A 17,627-nucleotide genomic window follows, 5' to 3' on the forward strand; every position below is an offset into this window, starting at 1 on the left:
GTTGAGGGACCGTTTAGATAATTATAATTCTCAAGCTGCCTCTATTTGTCTGCGGAGAAACACCTACACGTTGAACCAGATAAAACATTCGAAACTCGTTACAGTTGGCAAAATATTTGCTAATGCAAGCGATAAGCGAAAATTATGTGAAATCGCAAACTTCCCACTCTACTACCACGCCACCCTGCGGACACACCAAGTAAAATGTTAACCCTATAACTATAAACAATTTACGATAACAGCGTGTGCGCCTTGGCGACAAACGTTGCAGGCCATTGCGTGCTCACTGTATTAGATGTGCATAGCGAGAAGCATATACTGCCATCTTTTTGAAGATGTATGCTACCAAGGATTCACGTGTTGCCATTTTATCTGAAGATAGATGGCGCCAAGAAAAATTGACGATTCAAGTTATCAAAAGGATTTCCAAAAACTCTATTTAACCTACCATACTGGGTGACTGAGTAAAAGCAGAGGCATTATTGGAATAAGGGGTGTGAGGAATGTAAGAGAAGTGATTCGAATTTAGTTAAAATGATTGTAAAAAGAAACTTTGTATGTGAATACCGTTATTGTTAATCGTGTTGCACATCGTTCTTGTACAATTTTCAGGGATCGTCCTCATAAAGTAGGGCGAAGATCCTCCATTTTAACCCTACCTCCACCCTCTGAGGATATTAAGTATCACGCACATTAATCGTAACTGAAAACGAAACTTTCAATCAAGTGAGGCTAGTGCCATACATTATTATATATTCAGGGCTGTAGATAAACAGCAAAATACTGATAAGTTGATTTAAGTGCATATTGCGATACTTTATTATTTTGGGCTTCAGAAAGGCGAGATCCAGTGGTCATCATGCTGGACAGCCTATCGGTAGGTTACCACTCTTCAGTCAACAGCTGTGTGCTAGGACCAACGATTCATTTATCGTTGGAGTCCTTGACATTGTACTGATGCTTAATAAAATACAGCCCTCAAGTGGCTCAGCGGTATGTCTGAGGAATTACAACGCTAAAAATCGGGTTTCGATACCCGTGCTGGACAGAGCACAGATGCATTTTTGACACTTAGAATAATGACTGAGGAATAACTAAGTCAGTAAAAAAAATAATTCAGCTAACAGTCAAATATTAACGTAGACATGTTTAATAATAAACTATGTATACGTATTATATCTTGCTCTGATGGATATACAAAAATATTCAAATAATACATCTATTTCCGTTTCGACTGAATGCCGGGAGGGATAAGTCCATCATTTACTACAATAACGATCAGTTAGAAGATCTACTGTTTCAAACTTCCAAAGGGATAAGTCCATCATTTACTACAACAACGGTCAGTTAGAAGATCTGCTGTTTCAAACTTCCAAAGGGATAAGTCCGTCATTTACTACAACAACGGTCAGTTAGAAGATCTACTGTTTCAAACTTCCAAAGGGATAAGTCCATCATTTACTACAACAACGGTCAATTAGATCTACTGTTTCAAACTTCCAAATATCCGACTATTTTGTAATGAACGAAGCCGAGGTGTGTGTTGAACTGATGCAGTGTAACTGTGTCGGACTTTCGATTTAGAAAAAAGTCCTATTGAATGAAGTGGAATATCTGATCCAACAACAACGAGGACGGTCCTTTTTGGTACATCCAATAAATTGTTCCCAAACGCACACGAAACGGCTGAAAACCCATCTCTGAGTTATATTATAACACTTATAAATGTTATGTAACGTTGCCTGGACAGGTGTGAATATGTACAACGTCACTTTAATTGGAGGGAATTACTTCTATCATGTGCATCAGTTAATACCGTGGTTACATCTTCAACAGAAACTCGTAATAAAGAAACATACTGTGATCTTTGTCGTCAAACCACTTAAAATGTCCTTGTTTTTCATATAACCAGTTTAAGTAATTAAGCCTTTGAGCAAACAAGTCATCAACTACAAAAGTGTAATTGGGCGAAAGGTCATGACTTACAACAGTGTAATCGGATATAAGGTAATCATGTATGGCACCGTAACTGGGTTAGTCCTAATACGTGACATTTTCTTTGGTTAGCAGTAAAAATCCGAGGGTGCACAACAACACCCGATCTGTAAATTGCTCTGAACAAACTGTTTATAATTACTAACTCGCCATCATGATGACGTATATGCTGCAAACTGGCGACCTCTGGTTTAATATATGCTGTCCTAATTATTTGCAAATTATTAACTAGAGCCACGTTGGTTCATTGTGCAGGTTATGATGAGCTAAACCAACACGGGAAGGATGAGAATAGAACAGATGCCCCATTTTGTGTCTTATTTGTATATAAATCAATACATCTTAATCTGTCTAGTTGGGCTATATTCTATAAGTTGTTTCCTACGGGAGATACGATCATATGTAATTAAAATATAATAATTTACGTATGGTACTTCGCATGTAGGCCCGGCATGGCCAGGTGGGTAAAGGCGTGCGACTCATAATCCGATGGTGGTGGGTTCGCATCCCCGTCGCGCCAAACATGCTCGCCCTTTTAGCCGTGAGGGCGTTATAATGTAACAGTCAATCCCATTATTAGTTGGTAAAAGAGTAGCCCAAGAGTTGGCGGTCGGTGATGATGAGTCGCTCCCTTCTCTCTAGTCTTACACTGCTAAATTAGGAACGGCTAGCGCAGATAGCCCTCGTGTAGCTTTGCGCGAAATTCAAACCAAACCTTTTGGTCTATCACTTCGAAATTAGTGACGGTTAGAGCAGATAATCCCCGAGTAGCTTTCCGCAAGATTGAAAACAAACAAACTATACAGTTATCAAAATCTTTAGTAACTTATTTATTTACCAAACGTATATGTTACACGTCATTTGTTAATAAAACAGTGGTTTATACACATACAGTTAAATCTCTAGTTGTGAGAATCTGCTTCCTCATGCTACAAGTTGAGACCTGAATCAAAATCTATAAAGCATTTAAGTGTACGGTTCCTGTACTGGTGTTCGAACGCACAACTATACAATGGGCTCGCTACCTGTTCTCTGTTCACCTCAGGAAATCGAATCTCGGAGTTTATCAAATCTGTTATTTACCGCTGACCCACTACTCTGCAGTTTGAGCTTCTGGCACGGAAAGATTGTTCTCACCACGATGAATTTCAACAGTTAAAGATTTAAGGAAAAATATTAAGCCTGAATAAATAAATAGTAACCTTGGACAAACTGTATCTTTAATGTATAACGTTTAATTTAAAAAGAAACGAACAAAACGATAATATATTTACATAATGTTTTACTACACGATGGTTTAACATAACACTCAGCTGAAACCAAGGTTCAACAAACAATTTATTAAGCTGTAACAACACAAAGAGTAAAATTTAACGTCCAAAAACACAGTTAATAAACACTTGCCCGGGCCTGAGTTGATATTAATGTAGTAGACAATGTAACATAAATATAAACATAAAGTAGTTCAAATATAAACATAAATTAGTTCAAATAATGGAATCACAAGAAAAAAAAACCCTTGAAGAAATAAAAATATTATTCGAAAAATAAACAAAAATAACAAAATAATACTCCAAAATCACTTTTTTATATTAATTTTAAAGGAACTGAGTAACAAACATTAACTATCTCGTAACTCACTTTATTCACTGTGTTAGATCACGAGTGTACATCTCATGTGATAATATATTTACATGATGTTTTACTACACGAATAAGATTTGTACGTCATCGCAGGGGAAACTGGTATCAGTTTCATAATACATTAATATTTACTCAAAACAAACATGACGAACTACAAGGTATGTTTGCTTCTTGATGAATTTTGCGCGAAGCTACACGAGGAGCTATCAACCCTAGCCGTCCCTAATTTAGCAGTGTAAGACTAGAGAGAAGGTAGCTCGTCCTCACCACCCACCGCCAACTCTTTTACCAATAAATAATGGGAGAGGAACTTTCAATAGAGTTCCTCACGTTCATTATACGTACACGTAGTTTACGTTCCACAAATTTACCCATGTTCATTAATGGTAAAATGTTGAAATTATATGAAACGTTTTATTTCTAACAGTTGTTAGTAAAATATATTTCAATATATATTTGCCTCACCAGTTTCAGATGGGAGAGAACTTCTACAAAGAGTGTAAGTTGAGCTCGTGGTCACGCCGAATCTCATATCAGTTCGAGACTGTGGACGCCAGGATATCCCAAGAATTATGATGAAACTAAAGTAACCTACCAATCTCGTACAAGAAACTTTGTTCATGTGCCAGTAAAGAAAAAAATTTTTTTAATGTATCTCCGATCAGTAGAGACCGCTCGCTTAATACGAGGTTTTATTTCCTATTAAAATAAGTTTTGGGGTTTTAAACCTGACTGGTTTTGTTTGTTTTCTATTTACATAGGTTTTCTACACCTGACTAACGTACGAGGAAACACGCACAGACACAGAGGCATTCAAACCTGGGATAGCATGATGGCACAGCTCCGACTGGGGCGCAGAATGATGCTCGGGTGCGCAGAGAACGAGCCGAACACGAGCACTGCGAGACACGAGCGACTTTTGGTACGCGAACATCGAACACAAACGCGAGCATCACACTGTGCGCGGCCCTCCTGTCACGTACTAAGAGTATCTGCATATTGGTCATAATTATTTCTCAAGATGAGGCTTTCAGCCAATGGCTGATCACATATGAGCAAACAACATCAATCATACTATTGGCTGGTTTCATTCTGCTAGGCACATTTCAGAGGTCCATCAATAAGGCTATTTTTAGGCCTAAAGATGTTAACTGAACCGTGGGTTGGTATAAAAATCAAGCTGAATGAACACATTTCACCTCTTTAAAAAACTAGAACCTCGTCGACGCACAAGGTTTTGGTTGTTTCGGTCTGCCATACTTTTATTTGTATATATATTTGTATACATAAAGTACAAAAATACAACTATGTTTAGCGCTCCATAGGGCTTCGAGCAACTTAAGCCGTTTGAATATATTAAATAATATATCACGATTTTTAATACAAACGTCTATTTAGTTTATTTACATGCAACAACAATAGATATAAAAACAACAACGAACAAACAAACAAACGAGCAGTACACTCAGTGATAAACTTTCTTCTCGGCTTACCAACACGTTTCGCTTAAATATAAAAAAACAAACAAACCAGCAAACAAATTCATCTAAGGTATACATTTAGGCCTAACCTTGTTATCCTATTAGCACTGGGTTGCCATACAAATACAGTTTCATTTGCAAAGTCCCGTCGGTATGCCCTGTCTGTCATAAGCACTTCCCGAACACTGCAGCTCCGCCTGCTGCCTTCTATCACGCCACCATTACACCATTTGTGCTCGACGCGCGTGTAGTGACTGAACTACAAGATATGAAATACCGACACCTTTATGGATGCACAAACACATGATGCACGACTGCCATCTATTGTGTCTCCAGTAGACCAGCGAAGCGCATGTGCGAAAGATGTAACACCAGTTAAAACCGTGCATAGATTCATCCACATATAAAGAGAACGTACATACCCATGTTGTTGTTTTTTTATGTAACCCGTCATGTTCACGAAGTGATAATATTGACAGCTAGCCGCCTACTGAAGCACCAATCATCAAGTAAAGCTTCATTGTTGTTTTTTCAAATAAAAAACGAGTTACTACATATGAAAAAACGAATACTTATAAACACATTGTCTTTTAACTCTAACTGACGTTTAATCGGATCTTTCATCTTTCTTTGGACGGTTAGAAAATGCTGTAATACTTAGTGATGAACCTGCCATCCATCCTAAAACGGCCCGGCATGGCCAAGCGTGTTAAGGCGTGCGACTCGTAATCTCAGGGGCGCAGGTTCGCATCCCTTTCACACCAAACATGCTCGCCTTTTCAGTCGTGTGAGTGTTATAATGTCACGGTCAATCCCACTATTCGTTGGTAAAAGAGTAGCCCAAGAGTTGGTGGTGGGTGGTGATGACTATCTGCCTTCCCTCTAGTCTTACACTACTAAATTAGGGAAGGCTAGCACAAATAGCCCTCGAGTAGCTTTGTGCGAAATTCAAAAAATAAAACAACCATTTTAAAACAAATAAACAATTTTTTTTCAAGTTGATAGAAGAAAAACACGAAAACAAAACAGTAACATCTTTGAAGAACAACAAAGGGATCAAAACTGCAATCCGTCTTTCTTGGTAAGACGAGTGAACTTAACACACATACGCCCCCTATAGTGAGTTAGTAAAGGTTCAAAAATAATCGCTCTATTTGTTTGTATATCGTCTGTAAATTCACACGCAAACAATTATAACAGAACTTAATGGGGCTATCGTTCTTAGCTGGAAATACAGTAAAACCTGTCTAAGGCGAAATTGCACGAAACCGACTAAAATGTCCGGCTTAAGCAGGTTTTCCGGCTCAGACAGAGAACATTCATTTTCTAAATTATGTGTAATTTTTTAGCGGAACGTTATACTTGCTTGACTCAAGGGAAGTAAGACGTTTGTGAATATTATGTTATATTTATTATAATAAGAACAAAAATGGACATTCAAAATATACATAAGTACACAATATCTTAAGATTTATTTTAACAAAGTGTCCAGTTTCAACTGTTTCGTTTTTTTAACAGGCTTTCTCATGTGGTTAAAAGAGAACGCCAATTCTACGAACTTTTCATTCATTTTCCCCTTCATTTTTACATACAATTTGATGGTGTTAATATAACTTAACACTTGTGATGAAGTGGGAATTTCTATTTCCTCACTATCTTTTCCATTTTGTTCATCTCCTGAATCTCCTACACTGTTACCATCTTGTGATTCTTTTATAGATTTTAAATCAGTTTCTGTTAAAACATTCTTATCAACGTTCACAAAACTTTCTGCGTTTACAGAATCATCTGCATCAATCTTCTCAGTCAGAGTTTGTATTTCATTAGAATCATCATAACAAACAACTTCTTCACAATCTCCACCATTATCAAGAATAAATCTACAGTTTTTAAAACACTTTATTACACATTCATATTTTCTGTATTTGATTGGATGACTTAAAAATACAATTACATCTAACACGTCAATTTTCATGGTCATTTTAAATACTCTCTTACTGTATAATTCCATTATCTTGTGGCTATAGAACTGACGTTGTACAAGAAGGTAGAAAGACTAAACAAACATTTGAAAGTTGAACTTTTGGTTAACAAGTTGCATTATCTAGGAAAAGTAGAATATTCATATTTTCTTGTCCCATTCTTTTGTTTAATTTGTTCAAAAATCCCTCTAATATAACACTTGTCATCCATGTTTTATTATTCACTTTCCGTTCCACAGGAAGCTGATTCTTCCTTACATTTTTAAAACAGCGCGGATTTTCACTTTTACTTATTACCCATGGATTATCTAGTTTTCCATCAGACTGACCAAAAGTACAGTCAATTATTCTTTGGAATAGCGACCTCTGGAATAATGACGGCAGAAAAAAAGAACATAATGAGATTAACCAATACTCACTGTAACAAAATGTCCGAGAATTTATTAATATTTAAAAAAAATATTAATTAAATAAGAAATTAATATTTAATCAAAAACATTTTCTCTGCCTTACTCAGGTTCTAATCCAACTTGTTGATAGATGAGGTATGTGGAAGATAGTTTTCCCTACGCGTTACGGAGGTTCCGCCATATAGAGGGCGTTTTATAAGAGAAATCTTAAGATAATGCAACAAAATATTGAAGTTTCCGGCTTGTACAGGTCCCCTCCATGGAGTTTCCGGCTCAGACAGGTTTTACTGTACAATAGATTATAGAAGTACTTGGAATTGTTGTCTAGTTTGGAGTAGTGACACATTGCACAATCTTTTAGCAACACTGTTTAAAGCCAGGAGTAATAACACATTGCACAACTTCTTAGTACCACTGTTTACAGTGTGCAGTAGTGACACATTGCACAAAGTTTCAGTACCACTGTTTACAGTGTGGAGTAGTGACACATTGCACAAAATCTTAGTAACACTGTTTACAGTGTGGAGTAGTGACACATTGCACAAAGTCTTAGTAACACTGTTTACAGTGTGGAGTAGTGACACATTGCACAAAGTCTTAGTACCACTTTACAGTGTGGAGTAGTGATACACCTTCTTGATACCACTGTTTACAGTGTGGAGTAATGACACATTGCACAAAGTCTTAGTACCACTGTTTACAGTGTGGAGTAGTGACACATTGCACAAAGTCTTAGTACCACTTTACAGTGTGGAGTAGTGATACACCTTCTTGATACCACTGTTTACAGTGTGGAGTAATGACACATTGCACAAAGTCTTAGTACCACTGTTTACAGTGTGGAGTAGTGACACATTGCACAAAGTCTTAGTAACACTGTTTACATTGTGGAGTAGTGACACATTGCACAACCTCTTAGTAACACTGTTTACAGTGTGCAGTAGTGACACATTGCACAAAGTCTTAGTACCACTGTTTACAGTGTGGAGTAATGACACATTGCACAAAGTCTTAGTACCACTGTTTACAGTGTGGAGTAGTGACACATTGCACAACCTCTTAGTAACACTGTTTACAGTGTGCAGTAGTGACACATTGCACAAAGTCTCAGTACCACTGTTTACAGTGTGCAGTAGTGACACATTGCACAAAGTCTCAGTACCACTGTTTACAGTGTGGAGTAATGACACATTGCACAAAGTCTTAGTACCACTGTTTACAGTGTGGAGTAGTGACACATTGCACAAAGTCTTAGTAGCACTATTTACAGTGTGGAGTAGTGACACATTGCACAAAGTCTTAGTACCACTTTACAGTGTGCAGTAGTGATACACCTTCTTGATACCACTGTTTACAGTGTGGAGTAATGACACATTGCACAAAGTCTTAGTACCACTGTTTACAGTGTGGAGTAGTGACACATTGCACAAAGTCTTAGTAACACTGTTTACATTGTGGAGTAGTGACACATTGCACAACCTCTTAGTAACACTGTTTACAGTGTGCAGTAGTGAGACATTGCACAAAGTCTTAGTACCACTGTTTACAGTGTGGAGTAATGACACATTGCACAAAGTCTTAGTACCACTGTTTACAGTGTGGAGTAGTGACACATTGCACAACCTCTTAGTAACACTGTTTACAGTGTGCAGTAGTGACACATTGCACAAAGTCTTAGCACCACTGTTTACAGTGTGGAGTAGTGACACATTGCACAAAGTCTTAGTAACACTGTTTACAGTGTGGAGTAGTGACACATTGCACAACCTCTTAGTAACACTGTTTACAGTGTGCAGTAGTGACACATTGCACAAAGTCTTAGTACCACTGTTTACAGTGTGGAGTAGTGACACATTGCACAAAGTTTTAGTACCACTGTTTACAATGTGGATTAGTGACACATTGCACAAAGTCTTAGTACCACTGTTTACAGTGTGGAGTAGTGACACATTGCACAAAGTCTTAGTACCACTGTTTACAGTGTGAAGTAGTGACACATTGCACAAAGTCTTAGTAACACTGTTTACAGTGTGGAGTAGTGACACATTGCACAAAGTCTTAATAACACTGTTTACAGTGTGGGGTAGTGACACATTGCGCAACCTCTTAGAAACACTGTTTAGAGTGTGGAGTAGTGACACATTGCACAAAGTCTTAGTACCACTGTTTACAGTGTGCAGTAGTGACACATTGCACAACCTCTTAGTACCACTGTTTACAGTGTGGAGTAGTGACACATTGCACAAAGTCTTAGTACCACTTTACAGTGTGGAGTAGTGATACACCTTCTTGATACCACTGTTTACAGTGTGGAGTAGTGACACATTGCACAAAGTCTTAGTACCACTGTTTACAGTGTGGAGTAGTGACACATTGCACAAAGTATTAGTACCACTTTACAGTGTGGAGTAGTGATACACCTTCTTGATACCACTGTTTACAGTGTGGAGTAGTGACACATTGCACAACCTCTTAGTACCACTGTTTACAGTGTGGAGTAATGACAGATTGCACAAAGTCTTAGTACCACTGTTTACAGTGTGGAGTAGTGATACGCCTTCTTGACACCACTGTTTACAGTGTAGAGTAGTGACACATTGCACAAAGTCTTAGTACCACTGTTTACAGTGTGGAATAGCGACACATTGCACAAAGTCTTAGTACCACTGTTTACAGTGTGGAGTAGTGACACATTGCACAACCTCTTAGTAACACTGTTTACAGTGTGCAGTAGTGACACAGTGCACAAAGTCTTAGTACCACTGTTTACAGTGTGGAGTAGTGATACACCTTCTTGATACCACTGTTTACAATCTGGAGTAGTGACACATTGCACAAAGTCTTAGTACCACTGTTTACAGTGTGGAGTAATGACACATTGCACAAAGTCTTAGTACCACTGTTTACAGTGTGGAGTAGTGACACATTGCACAAAGTCTTAGTACCACTGTTTACAGTGTGGAGTAATGACACATTGCACAAAGTCTTAGTACCACTGTTTACATTGTGGAGTAGTGACACATTGCACAAAGTCTTAGTACCACTGTTTACAATCTGGAGTAGTGACACATTGCACAAAGTCTTAGTACCACTGTTTACAATCTGGAATAGTGACACATTGCACAATTCTTTAAGCTGTTGTTTAAGTCTCGAACATTGGTGTCACGTAATTAATCTCTCAGAGTCACTAGTTTTAATTTGGAGCAAAAATACCTTGAACGGCGTACAGGCAATTGTTCTTTTTTTATACAGATTGTCGGGTAGCAGTGTAATAACAACGTAATTAATTCAACAGCTAAAAAAAACACGTGATTTCTGTATCAGATGAAGTTTAATTATTTGGTTCTAGCAGTTGTAAATATACTAACAACTAAATTGTAATAAAAACGTGCAAAATCGTGCAGAAATTTGCTTTGTCTTGTTGTATTTCAGGTCATGCAGGTTATAAAAAAGCATTAGAAGGTTGTAAAAACAGAGAGCAAAAAATACGGATACGCTTCTACAGAACCGAAGAGAGGACTATTTGCGGAACGCTACATCGTGCGAGTAAGTGTTTAGGACACTCCTACTAACACACTATAATCTTTTGTCTCTATCACTTCATGCCTCACGCAACCACAGTTCGCTGGTTCACGTTGAGAAAGGACAGTGGCTCGTGCTGCAACATACTTGTCCGAAACAAAAAAAGGATAAAAAAAAAGAAACCCACCCACATCCGTGCTTGGGGGAGGTGAAAGTCCTCGTAACCTAGAAATGGGAAAATAAATGTTGTGAAGAAAAAATTAATATACGGGAGATCGTCTCATGTCGGGCCTAAAATCGGGCTTATCTTTATCGTAGTTTAAAACGAAATATTAAAACCTGGTAAAGGCGAGCTGCATGGAAAACGATGATTTCCTAACACTTTTCTATACGGCGGGTTTCAAACTACGTAGTGATATAACGCATAGGTGGACCCGTGTACGTAGAATGTATTACAAACACGTCAGTGTCCCGTTCTTTGGTCACTGGGATGCTTCAGGTAGGCTCGTGCCTCAGCAGTTAAGCCTCGTCGCAAATTAGTCTAAGGGAAAAAAGTTACCGCACTCACTCAAATTAAAACCAAAAACGAAAAAAGTTAGACACGAAATCATCCCGATGAAGGTCAGTCGGAATCAGTGTACGTGTGAGCGAATCAAACACAAACACACAAAAAGGTCATTGAGATATGAGAAGAGGAAGAGACTTTTGCAGTGGAGTGCACGTGGCAGTGGAGACTCCAGGAAACCGTTACATTTAAAGGGTTATCGCGTGAGGCAGTTTTTTATTATTGTTGTTCTTTCAAAGACAGAAAATGTGGGGGTCAAGAGAAAAAACCTTGTAGAGTGATGGTCGCTTCGACAACTGAAGATTACAGTGGGTCAAGCAGGTGTCTCGAATACGCGTCAGTTTTAGTAGAAGCACAAAACGGCAGTAGAGGTCACTCACGCACGCTGCTGCTGGCTGAAAAGTGAATGCATGCATTCTCTCTTGACCAGGGAGGAAAAAATAAATAAATGAAACGTGTATCAAGCTGAAAGGTTTTGCCACGCCCTCAGAAAGATCCAGGCAAATGGAGACGTTTCATTTTTCACTGTTACATGTACGAACAATCAGCGCTGACATGTACGATGTATCACGTGGATAAAGCGCTTTAAGGTCCCATTTAGTACCACAGCGAGCACATACTTAAACAAGGAGACAAATCTATCTCATCGTCGTTTCCACGAACCAGACTACAATGGGACCACACGTGATTCAACTGTAAAAAAAAACAAACCCCAAAAAACTCTAATATGTAATACAAGTGAAATCAATTATGAGAGCTCCAATGATTTAAAATTATTATAAAAAATTACTATTTCTTTACACAGTTGTCGTGTCCTATTCCTTCCACCCAACACCCAATAAAGTACTATTAATAAAAATATGAAAATTAAACTACAGTCTAGACAGAACCTATTAAAATAAAGAATTACTCGGAATGTTATGGATTACGTGTGCACAAATTTGATATCTCGCTCTACCAGATGATAATACAGTAATTACAGGCCCGGCATGGCCAAGCGTGTTAATGCGTTCGACTCGTAATCCGAGGGTTGCGGGTTCGAATTCCGGTCGCACCAAAACATGCTTGTCGGTGGGTGGTGATGACTAGTTGCCTTCCCCCTAGTCTTACACTGCTAAATTAGGGATGGCTAGAGCAGATAGCCCTCGAGTAGCTTTGCGCGAAATTCAAAAAACAAACAAACAGTAATTACAACTAGAGTGCCGAGAAAGGTTTTCCAACTAAAATCGAACTCATCTCACAATTTCAAAGTTTTTATCCGTTTTCCACATTTTGAAAAGACTTCTCTATGTGGTTGTAACTGCTTCATGCTATGTGTTTGTTTGGTAATCAGATTGAAACTCTATTTCGGTGTCTAAGAAGGGTTCTTAGATTGATGTTTCATCGTGGTGTCTTAAAATGGTTCTCCAAGTGGTGTTTTATTGTGGTGTTTCAAATGCTGTTTAAATTTTGTGGTGATTTACACACGTGGCTGAGACAATCTTGAACATTTTAATAGTACAGAAGAACGTTATATTCTCTATAGCAGATAAATGTTCCGCCTATTACTTGACTTCTTAGCAGAAAATAAATTACAACAGTAATATATGTCTGTACGTCACTGTATAAAATATCATGAAATATATTCAAAATTGTAAACAAGAACAATAAAATTACAATGCAATTTGTCTCGTAAGTAAAGTATGAGAATGCAATATTTCGTGTGAAGAACGTTTCTAAGTGAGAGTTCGAAACCTGTTGCTTAAATTAAGGACAGATCAACTCAAGTGTTTTCTTACACAGTTGTTCTTGGTGTGATGAACTTTCGGGAAGACAACTGTTCAACAGTATCATGTAGAAACTCTTTGAGTGAAGACAACTGGTCAACAGTATCGTGAAGGAACTGTTGAGTGAAGACAACTGGTCAACAGTACTGTTGAGTGAAGACAACTGGTCAACAGTATCATGTAGAAACTGTTGAGTGAAGACAACTGGTCAACAGTATCATGTAGAAACTGCTGAGTGAAGACAACTGGTCAACAGTATCATGTAGAAACTGCTGACTGAAGACAACTGGTCAACAGTATAATGTAGAAACTGTTGAGTGAAGACAACTGGTCAACAGTATCGTGTAGGAACTGTTGAGTGAAGACAACTAGTCAACAGTATCATGTAGAAACTGTTGAGTGAAGACAACTGGTCAACAGTATCATGTAGAAACTCTTTGAGTGAAGACAACTGGTCAACAGTATCATGTAGAAACTGTTGAGTGAAAACAACTGGTCAACAGTATCATGTAGAAACTGTTGAGTGAAGACAACTGGTCAACAGTATCATATAGAAACTGTTGAGTGAAGACAACTGGTCAACAGTATCATGTAGAAACTGTTGAGTGAAGACAACTGGTCAACAGTATCATGTAGAAACTGTTGAGTAAAGACAACTGGTCAACAGTATCATGTAGAAACTGTTGAGTAAAGACAACTGGTCAACAGTATCATGTAGAAACTCTTTGAGTGAAGAGAACTGGTCAACAGTATCATGTAGAAACTCTTTGAGTGAAGAGAACTGGTCAACAGTATCATGTAGAAACTCTTTGAGTGAAGACAACTGGTCAACAGTATCAAGTAGAAACTGTTGAGTGAAGACAACTGGTCAACAGTATCATGTAGAAACCATGTATTCTCAAGACTTACAGTCTTAACACGATAATTACAAATTACCCCAAACCCCCTTGGAATAATCGTCGTTTGAAACCCAAATCAGTTGTGAAGAAACACGACTGACGTTTTCACTGTTTTGTTGTTGTTAAAACAACAGGTTCGATCGTTTTCCTTTGTTATTTAGTCTTAGCTGAAAAAGCCAACAACATTTACCCCATTTGTAGTTATTTTGCAGGTATGAACAATGATAAACCAAAATGCTGTTTATCTCGCAGCCCAGAATCGCTCTTTTCCATCCTATGTCCAAATTGAGCCCAATTAAGGCAGATTAAATTTCATTACAATTAAGTGTATTCAAGATAAACCAATAAAGATCGTAATCTGGCGCTAACGAAAAGAGAATTGAAATGGATTAATATAATAATCTAATTACGCTTCTCAGCAATAAATACCAAATTATGTCAATATAGTCAACTGGAACGTCAGCCGCTGAGAGCGACACATCGCGTTAAATTTTATTACTATGATTTTATTATTAGATAACGTTGCATCATTGTATCAGTTCGTAGAAGCGTATAGCGAGTTCATCGATTCCTCGGGAAGGATCACTCGATTCGAAACAATGGAGTTCTATTAAATGCAAATATAAATGAATGCTGTAAAAAATGACACAAAAAACAATAGGCCTAAAGATTTACAAATTAAAGTGTGTGTTTATATACATTTATATAAATGTATACACATTTATATATAAACACACACGCGCACACGGAAGCAGGTTTTAATGCGAGATTTTGGTACGGTAACAAAACAATGCATTAGTTAATAAGAAACCATTCGACAAGCGATCAAACATTGACCTTAAATGTATTTAAGGACTTTTTTTTTGGGGGGGGGTGTCATTGCGTCAACTAGTGGGCCCGGCATGACCAAACGTGTTAAGCGTAATCCGAGGGTTGCGGGTTCGAATCCCAGTCGCGCCAAACATGCTCGCCCTTTCAGCCGTGGGAGCGTTATAATGTGACGGTCAATCCCACTAAACGTTGGTAAAAGAGTAGCCCAAGAAGTGGCGGTGGGTGGTGATGACTAGCTGTCTTCCACGTAGTCTTACACTGCTAAATTAGGGACGGTTAGCGCAGATAGCCCTCGAATAGCTTTGCGCGAAATTCAAAACAAACAAGCGTCAACTATGGTAATTGTCAAACTTATTTTAATGATAAGATAATGCAAAGATTTTCATGTTTTAATTACAATGAGCTTAAAGATTTATGACGCTAAAACTGATTATTAGATCTCTGCAGTATGCACATCATAGGAAGCCAATAAGACACCAAACATATTTAATTACACAAACTAATTCACGTGGCTCAGTGGCAAGTTTAAAAAGTTTATAGTAATAAAATTTAGTTTGATCACTGCTGTGTGCAACTTTGCGCTTGAACAAAAACAAACATTAATGATTCGTGAAATTTTAACAACAAACAAATTAAACAGGCCCGACATGGCCAGATGGGTTAAGGCGTGCGACCCGTAATTTGAGGGTCGCGGGTTCGCATCCCCGTCGCACCAAAACATACTTGCCTTTTCAGCCGTGGCGGTCAATCCCACTATTCGTTGGTAAAAGAGTAGCCCAAGAATTGGCGGTAGGTGGTGATGACTAGCTGCCTTCCCTCTAGTCTTACACTGCTAAATTAGGGACGGCTAGCGCAGATAGCCCTCGTGTAACTTTGCACGAAATTCGAAACAAACCTAACGAAAACTAACCAATTACATTGAAGTATACTTAAATGATTCACGGACCTCACTTGTTTCATCTCAAAAGTTCTAAAAACCAAAACAGATAATGAAAGAACACAAAATGTGTCTGAAACTTGCGTTGAACTGCCAAAAATGAATGGACACCCCGAGAAGACGTGGTATGTATGGCTCATCTCGCCTGCTACTGAGGGTAGCCTGTGAGAAACGCCGAAAATTATAGTTTGTTTGTTTTTGAATTTCGCGCAAAGCTACTCGAGGGCTATCTGTGCTAGCCGTCCTTAATTTAGCACTGTAAGACTAGAGGGAAGGCAGCTTGTCATCACCACCCACCGCCAACTCTTGGGCTACTCTTTTATTAATGAATAGTGGGATTGACCATCACATTATAATGCCCTCACGGCTGGAGGGCGAGCATGTTTGGTGCAACCGGAATTCGAACCCGCGACCCTCAGATTACGAGTCGATCGCCTTAACCCCCCTGGCCATGCCACCGTAACTACTCAGACATCCCTTATGTCTGTTTCGTTGGACATGAATAATTTTATTTCTTTACGTGTATCGAACTGAAATATGTATCTTTACACACCAAGTCGTCCCAAATAGAATTCCGACACGTAGCTTATAAATCGACCAGTTTCTTAGTATGGCGTAGCGCTGCCGTTTGTAGGCTCGAGAAATGTAATTATTTTAGGAACTTTCTTTTCAGGAACAATCCATTAGCCTATTGATGTAGATATTGTGACCCAAAGCACTTTCAACACAAACGCGTAGTTCGCAGATCACATCACAACATCCACATAAAATAATTTCCGGTTGATTCAACATGAAATGCACAGAAGACAGGCCACCTACATCAGAATGTTTTCAATTAATTCAGTGTATTCGCTACCTGTTTGTTTACCTTCTTGTCTCATGAACCGTAGCGTAGAATCACGTTGGAATTGCGTGGAGACACTCTCACTAAAACTAGTATTAATAACTCCGCTCTTGCAAAATACACGAAGAAAACTTTGGAATTTCCATGTGACTGGATTGGATGTACGTGACTCACTATGAGTCTATTGGGGTCAATTCTATAACTTACGAATAAGTAGCCGAGAAACTTTCAGTTGACCCGAACGGTTATCTTTCTGTTTCTTTCCATGATAGTGTTCAATGGTCACAATCACAATAGATCGTTTGTCATCAAAAATAGCACCTATTTCTCCTATCGATTTTTTCCCTTCTACTCTCTTAACAGACTAACTACCCTCCCCCTTTTCATTTTTCCAACTTTATATAATTCCCGGCAGGCCCGGCATGGCCAAGCGTGTTAAGGCGTGCGACTCGTAATCTGAGGGTCTCGGGTTCGCATCCCCATCGCGCCAAACATGATCGCCCTTCAGCCGTGGGGGCGTTATAATATCACGGTCAATTCCCACTATTCGTTCGTAAAGAAGTAGCCCAAGAGTTGGCGGTGGGTGGTGATGACTAGATATGGTATCGCATATCTTAAATGAAGATATCACTGCTAACAACTCTTTTACGTTAATCAACGAAAATACAAAAAAAAAACATTTGTAAAGCTTATTGTATTAATAAGAACTTGTTAACGAAAGCAAAGAGCGGTGTGCATAATGCCTACTATAT

The 17,627-nt window shown here is 38.5% G+C and overlaps 1 protein-coding gene across 3 annotated transcripts in view; it reads right to left on the minus strand.

Moving 5' to 3' along the window:
• LOC143246979 (zinc finger homeobox protein 3-like) overlaps positions 1-17,627 on the minus strand; it is a 211,599-nt gene that overhangs the window by 148,131 nt on the left and 45,841 nt on the right. Inside the window, exon 1 of one of the 3 annotated variants that reach the window (XM_076494258.1) lies at positions 4,104-4,553. The exons of 1 other annotated variant lie outside the window; for it this stretch is intronic. The gene's annotated coding sequence lies outside the window, so the exon portion shown is untranslated. Of the gene's footprint in view, positions 1-4,103; positions 4,554-5,208; positions 5,365-17,627 lie in introns of those variants that run through there. One more of the 3 variants, XM_076494257.1, reaches the window with a different exon arrangement.

Source organism: Tachypleus tridentatus, chromosome 3, assembly GCF_004210375.1.
Source record: "Tachypleus tridentatus isolate NWPU-2018 chromosome 3, ASM421037v1, whole genome shotgun sequence".
In the NCBI taxonomy this organism is placed as follows: Eukaryota; Metazoa; Arthropoda; class Merostomata; order Xiphosura; family Limulidae; genus Tachypleus; species Tachypleus tridentatus.